Source organism: Bidens hawaiensis, unplaced genomic scaffold (assembly GCF_021521415.1).
Source record: "Bidens hawaiensis isolate Kalapana, Puna unplaced genomic scaffold, B.hawaiensis_p1.1 tig00065415_1, whole genome shotgun sequence".
Taxonomy (NCBI): domain Eukaryota; kingdom Viridiplantae; phylum Streptophyta; class Magnoliopsida; order Asterales; family Asteraceae; genus Bidens; species Bidens hawaiensis.
In genome coordinates this window covers 6,692-13,382 of record NW_027501671.1, presented here as the reverse complement: position 1 = coordinate 13,382, position 6,691 = coordinate 6,692, and positions in this window count along the sequence as shown.

The window sequence follows — 6,691 nt, the reverse complement described above, 5'->3', positions numbered from 1 at the left end:
GTGTCTCCAAGGACACGTGGCGCAAATCGATTGGAGGAGGCCAACAAAACCCTAATTTGGTCCCAGCTCAATCAGTGGAAACCCTAGCACTATAAATACAACATCAACTCCACAAGGAAAGATACACAGAAACACAATCACATAATCATACAGAGTAACATACAGTATTCAGCTATTAAGCAATACTCTCCAAATTCCCTTACTCTCACATTATTATCTTCTCCTACATATACTTATTCTCACGCCGGAGGGTTACCCCAAAGAGGACCCCTCTGTCCCTTTCTGAGGGGTAAGTTAACGGCGCTGTTCATTTTGTAGGTGGAAGAACACAGATCCAGAAGAACCATCGGTGAAATAGTACAATCAAAACCCGAGGAAAGTAGATCTGCTACCAGTGAGTAGATCCACGTTTCTTCATTGGCGCCATCCACTGTTACAAACGGCAATCAGATCTCATCAGATCTACATAAAAAAAAAATCAATCACCATGGTTTCTGGCGTTCGTAACACTGATCAAGCTCTGGAGGATATTGAACGTGAGGGTGTCAATGAGGGACAGCAGTTTCTGAGGGTGCCGCGTGATTCTACGCGCACCACCAGTAACCGTCCCTTCATCACAACCCCTCACGGCCAGACTGAAACTCCTCCAGACGATCTCACGTTACAAAATCTTGCCGGCGCGAAACTGAAAGGACCAATGGGTCCAGAAGAAGAAACAAATGATCCGAATGAATGGCTCATAAATGAGCAGCGGCGTCTAATGGAAAAGTACAATGAAATGGTCAAACAGAAAAAGCTAGCCGACCAAACACAAAGGCAAGCGTTTGATAAGCAGACTACAAAAAGGCCGCGCGCGCCGGAAGACGGACATTCTGTTCACACTGCACACACTGAGTTCAGTGATGAAGAAGTGCATAGCATGAGGAAGACGCGAGATACTCATGCAGGAGGCTCACAACTCCGCGCGCCTGTGAACATGGCGCCTGGAGCCAGAGCAGATCTGGATCTGCACATGCCGTACAGCCCGCCAGTGAGGGGGCAAGTGGACGTAACCACGCCGTACAGGCCGGCCATCTTAGTGAAGCACTCAAAATTTACTGAGCGCATCGCTAAGGCCCCCGTCCAGCACAAGACCAAGATGCCAAGTGGTCTGGGCAAATATGATGGCACAACAGATCCAGATGACTTTTTGCAAGGTTTCTATAACACGGGAAACCTAGAGAGCTGGACGATGCCAACATGGTGTCACATGTTTGCCCGCTGCCTTATGGGCGCGGCGCGTGTCTGGTTCGAGAGCTTGCCGACTGGGCAAATTGATGGGTTCGAGGAACTATTGGAAAAGTTCCAAGCCCACTTCGTACAGCAGCGCAGACACACGCGCGATCCTGATGACATCATGCACTGCGTGCGCAGGAACGATGAAACGATTGAGGACTACATCACTCGTTTCAATCAGGAGTCTCTGGCAATCGGGGGTATAACTGAGCAACTCCTGCGCGTGGCTTTTATACAAGGCGCGCGCAGTGATCAACTCCGCCGAGCTCTCGTAAGTAGAGATGGTATGCCCACCACTTGGGCAAAACTAATGGAAGCATCGCGAGTCTTCGCGAGAAATGAAAAACAGATTGCCCAAGATAGGGCAAGAGAAAGAGCGCATCAGGCTGAATCACCGCGCAGCAAAGAGAAGAGGGCCAAACAGAACTCTGTATGGTCCAGGTTGCAACCAACAAGTTTTTCTTCCGCAGAAAAGCAAACGCAACCAAGCTCACCCCAGCCCCAAAAAGATGTTCGTAATCGCGGGAAGGGTGATAAGAAGGAGGGCGGCAGAGATCCTAGCAGACCTCTGCCAAGAATATGGACTCCCCTCACTAAAACACCTTCACAGGTGTTAAGTACTGAGAATGTCCAATTCAAGCCCCCCAAGCAACTACACTACAAGGGACCGCAAAACAGTGGCAAATATTGTGAATTTCACAGGTCCCCGGGCCACAACACCGACGCATGCCATCATTTAAAGGATGCGATCGAGAAGGATGTAAAATCAGGCAGGCTGGCTCACTTGGTGAAAAACCCAAGAATAGAAGATGAGCAACCGGAAGGAGCCTCTGCCAGCAAGAAATACAAAAGAATCTGTGTGGCTGAGGGGGGACGACAAGGGCAGACGTCAAAAAAGAGAAGCGCGCAAATCCACGGAGATTGGCGCGAGCAGCAAGTCATCTTCCCAAGAATCAGGGGAGGCCCTTCAATCAGCAGTCCTCTCGTCATCACCACACACATTGCTCATTACGAAGTGTCAAAAGTCCTGGTGGACACTGGAAGCGAATCTGACATTATGTATGAGCAATGTTTCAGAAAGTTAGACCCGGCGGACCAAGCGCGGCTCGAAATTGTGAACGCACCAATCTGTGGTGTTTCAAATGAAATCATCCATCCCCTAGGTCAAATTCAGTTTGAACTAACTATGGGGGATGATGAGCACAAGCGAGCCGAAGTTGTCAACTTCTTGGTCTTGCCCACCACGTCATGCCACATTATGATCCTGGGTAGGGGAACGATTGCCCAATTTAATGCTATACCGTCGCCAGCGCACGGCGCATTGGGGTTCCCTACACCAACAGGCGTAACATTTGTTTACCGCGATCATTTGTGCGCAGTGACAAGTACGCCGCGGGAAGGGAGAATGAAACTTCCAATGGCGGACAATGCGCCAGAGAAGTGGATTTTAAACCCAAAATTCCCAGAGCAAACGGTCACAATTGGCGCTACCATTTCAGACGAAACGAGATTGAGAATGAAAAGGTTGCTCACAAAATACACGTCGGTCTTCGCGTGGCAACACTCCGATATGACTGGGGTCCCGCGAGACTTGGCGCAACATTCTCTTAACACGTTCAAGTCGGTGGAGCCAATTGCTCAGAAAAAGAGAATCATGGGGGATGAAAAGGCGAAGGCCATGAATGAGCAAGTTGAGGACCTGTTGCGCGCAAACATCATCCGCCCGATCCGATACCAGACGTGGGTAGCCAATCCTGTGATGGTAAAGAAAAGTAACGGGTCATGGAGGATGTGTATTGACTTCAAGGACCTCAACAAAGCATGTCCGAAAGACTGTTACCCCCTCCCAAACATCGACGCAAAGGTGGACTCCGTGGCGCCATTCAAGCTCAAATGTTTCCTGGATGCCTACAAAGGCTATCACCAGATTCAAATGGCACCACAAGACGAAGACAAGACTGCCTTCAGAACCGACAAGGGTGTTTTTTGTTACACAAAAATGCCCTTTGGTTTAAAGAATGCGGGCGCCACCTATCAGAGACTTATGGATTCGGTTTTCAGTGAACAAATCGGAAGAAATCTAGAAGTCTACGTTGATGATTTGGTGATCAAGAGCAGGGAGGAGAGACAAATGCTCAAAGACATCGAGGAAACTCTTCAGCGCCTAACGGAAGTTAACATGAAGCTCAACCCGAGCAAATGTACTTTCGGCGCGGAAGAGGGGAAATTTCTTGGTGTAATGGTCACTAAGGATGGTTTCAAGGTGAACCCTGAAAAGGTGGAAGCCATCCTTGACATGCCTTCACCATCCACCATGAAAGAGGTTCAGAAGCTGAATGGTAGATTGGTGTCAATCAACAGGTTCCTAGCGAACCACGCCAGCAAATCTACTCCATTCGTTAACACTTTGAGGAACTGCTTGAAGAAGAGCCAATTCAAGTGGACGCCTGAGGCTGAGCAAGCTTTCATTGAGATAAAAGAATGTCTCATAAAGCTGCCCGCGCTCACAGCTCCACTTCCTGGCGAAACCCTTACATTGTACTTGTCAGCTGGAGACCGCGCCATCGGCGCAGTATTATTGGTGGATCGCAAGGGGATCCAAACGCCAATATACTATGTGAGTCGGGTGCTGACAGACCCTGAGACGCGCTATTCCATCATGGAAAAGTTAGTTTTGTCACTAACACACGCGTCGCGCAAGCTTCATAGATACTTCAATGGTCATCCTATTGAAGTTCTGACAGGTTACAACATCCAGCAAGTCTTGCCACGCCCCGCGCTCTCCGGAAGGCTGACAAAGTGGGCGCTGGAATTAGGTGAACACACGATCACCTATAAGCCCCGTCCAGCAATAAAGGGTCAAGTTTTAGCGGATTTCATCACGGAAATCCCAGAGGGAAAGATTGAAGAAGCTCAGCGCGAGGTAGACCCTCCGCGAGAAAATGATGAAGAAGATGTTTGGAGGCTATTCACTGATGGAGCCTCCAACAGCGAAGGGTCCGGCGCAGGCCTCAAACTGGTGGACCCTGATAATCATGAATATACTTATGCTATTAGGTTGGACTTCAAGAGTACCAACAATGAGGCTGAGTATGAAGCCCTGCTGGCTGGTCTGCGCATTGCGCGCAAGTTTGGAGTTAAAATGCTAGAGGCCCATGTTGATTCTTACTTGGTAGCTGCACAGGTCAATGGCCTTTATGATGCCAAGGAGAACACCATGCCTCTATATCTAGAGCAGGTAAAAAAGCTCGTTGAGCAGTTTAACTTCTTCAAAATCATACACATCTCGCGCAGCGAAAACAAGTCCGCTGACGCGTTGAGTAAGATGGCATCAACTAATTTTGATCACTTTGGCAAAGATGTCAGGGTGGAAGTGATGAGCAACCCGTCAGTGCAAACGCAATCTGTCCTTGTAATTCATACAACCCCTTCATCCTGGATAACTCCAATAATGGAATTCTTGAAGGAGGGGAAGTTACCGGACGATCGCGCACAGGCGAGAAAGATAAGACACAAGGCGCAGAACTATGAACTACTTGATGGTACATTATATCGACGCTCTTATCTTGGACCGCTCATGAAATGCCTGGATGCTGAAGAAGCAAGCTATGTGATTAGGGAGATTCACGAAGGAATCTGCGGAATACACGCTGGCCCGCGCATGGTGGTTGCCAAGGCAATGAGCTCAGGCTACTATTGGCCAGGCATGTACTTGGATGCGCTAAAAGAAATCAAAAAATGCAAGGCATGTCAGAGCTACGCGCCAAACACCATGCGGCCAAAGAACAACTTGATTCCAGTGACCTCCGCATGGCCTTTCCACAAATGGGCCATTGATATTGTGGGGCCCCTGCCGCAAGCGCAAGGGCGAGTGAAATTTTTGGTAGTGGCGGTAGACTATTTCACAAAATGGGTTGAGGCCAAGCCACTAGCAAAAATCACAGCTGAGGCGATGAAGCAATTTATCTGGAGCCACATCATTTGCCGTTTTGGCCTTCCTATGGAAATTGTGAGCGACAATGGCAAACAATTCACTGACAGGAAGATATCCAGCTGGCTCAAAGAATTGCACATCAACCAAATCTTCACTTCGGTCTACCACCCTCAGGGGAATGGCCAAGTGGAGCGCGCGAATCAAAGTTTGTTAAATGGGCTGAAGAAAAGGTTGGAGGGAGAATCCCATTCTTGGGTCGAAGAGTTACCTAATGTCCTGTGGGCGCACAGGACATTAAGCAAAACTAGCAATGGCGAATCCCCGTTCAGCCTAACCTATGGGACAGAGGCTATGATCCCAGCAGAAATTGGATGCCCATCCCATAGGGTACTCATGATGAGCAAGACTGATAACGAGCGCGAAAGAAGATTGGACCTCAACTTGCTTGAAGGGCGCAGAGAAGCGGCTATCATCAATGAGGCCAAATACAAGAAAAAGCTGGAAAAATATTATAATCAGCGCGTTAAAGAATGCCACTTCAAGAAGAATGATTTTGTCCTTCGAAACAATGAAGCTAGCCGCGCAATACCCCCAGGAAAAATGTCCCCCAATTGGGAAGGACCTTATCAAATCTCAGAAGAATTGGGGAAAGGCGCGTACACTTTAAAAGATTTGAATGGAAAAAAGATACCGCGCGCGTGGAACGCAGCACAGCTTAGAAAATGCTTCATGTAAAAATTCAAATATGTAATCAAGGCTTTTAAGCCATCATGAATGATGATTCGCGCTATCTTTCAATATTTGTTCTATTACCTTTGCATACATGTTTCACACTTCCTTTATTAATTTGGAGCAATATGACAACACTATATTGACTTCAAAACAAAATAAAACGAAGTAAAACATACATGCGCGAGCCTTAGCTCAAACGCGTTAACGAGTCTTAACTCTAAAACGTCAGGGCCTTAGCCCAAACCTACGAGCCTTAGCTCAAACACGTTAACGAGTCTTAACTCTAAAAACGTCAGGGCCTTAGCCCAAAACAAAGAGCCTTAGCTCAAAACACTCACAAACATCCATCTTACATCCCGCGCAGCCTGATCATAAAAATCCCTAAACACAACTAAGGCAAAGAACATGCCAAATCATAGTTGTTAAGGTCTCAGGTCGAGGTCGCGCGCGGAATCATAGTGGATATCTGAGTAACACATGCTGACATGTAATGGCTAAAAATCATAATTCCATATAAAAAACGCGCGACAACGACGCGCAAAAAAGGAATAGTGAAAAGTCATCGCGCGTGTCAGCATAAACAAGATACTGCGAAACCACTTACAAAATAGGACTATGGTTAAGTAAATAATTTCCTTACAACCTTGTTCTTATTTTAACGTGCAAGCATATCTTATATCTATACAAGCAAACATGAAGAGATGAATGGAAATGCGCAAGATGTGAAAAAGGGAAAACAAATTTCATTCC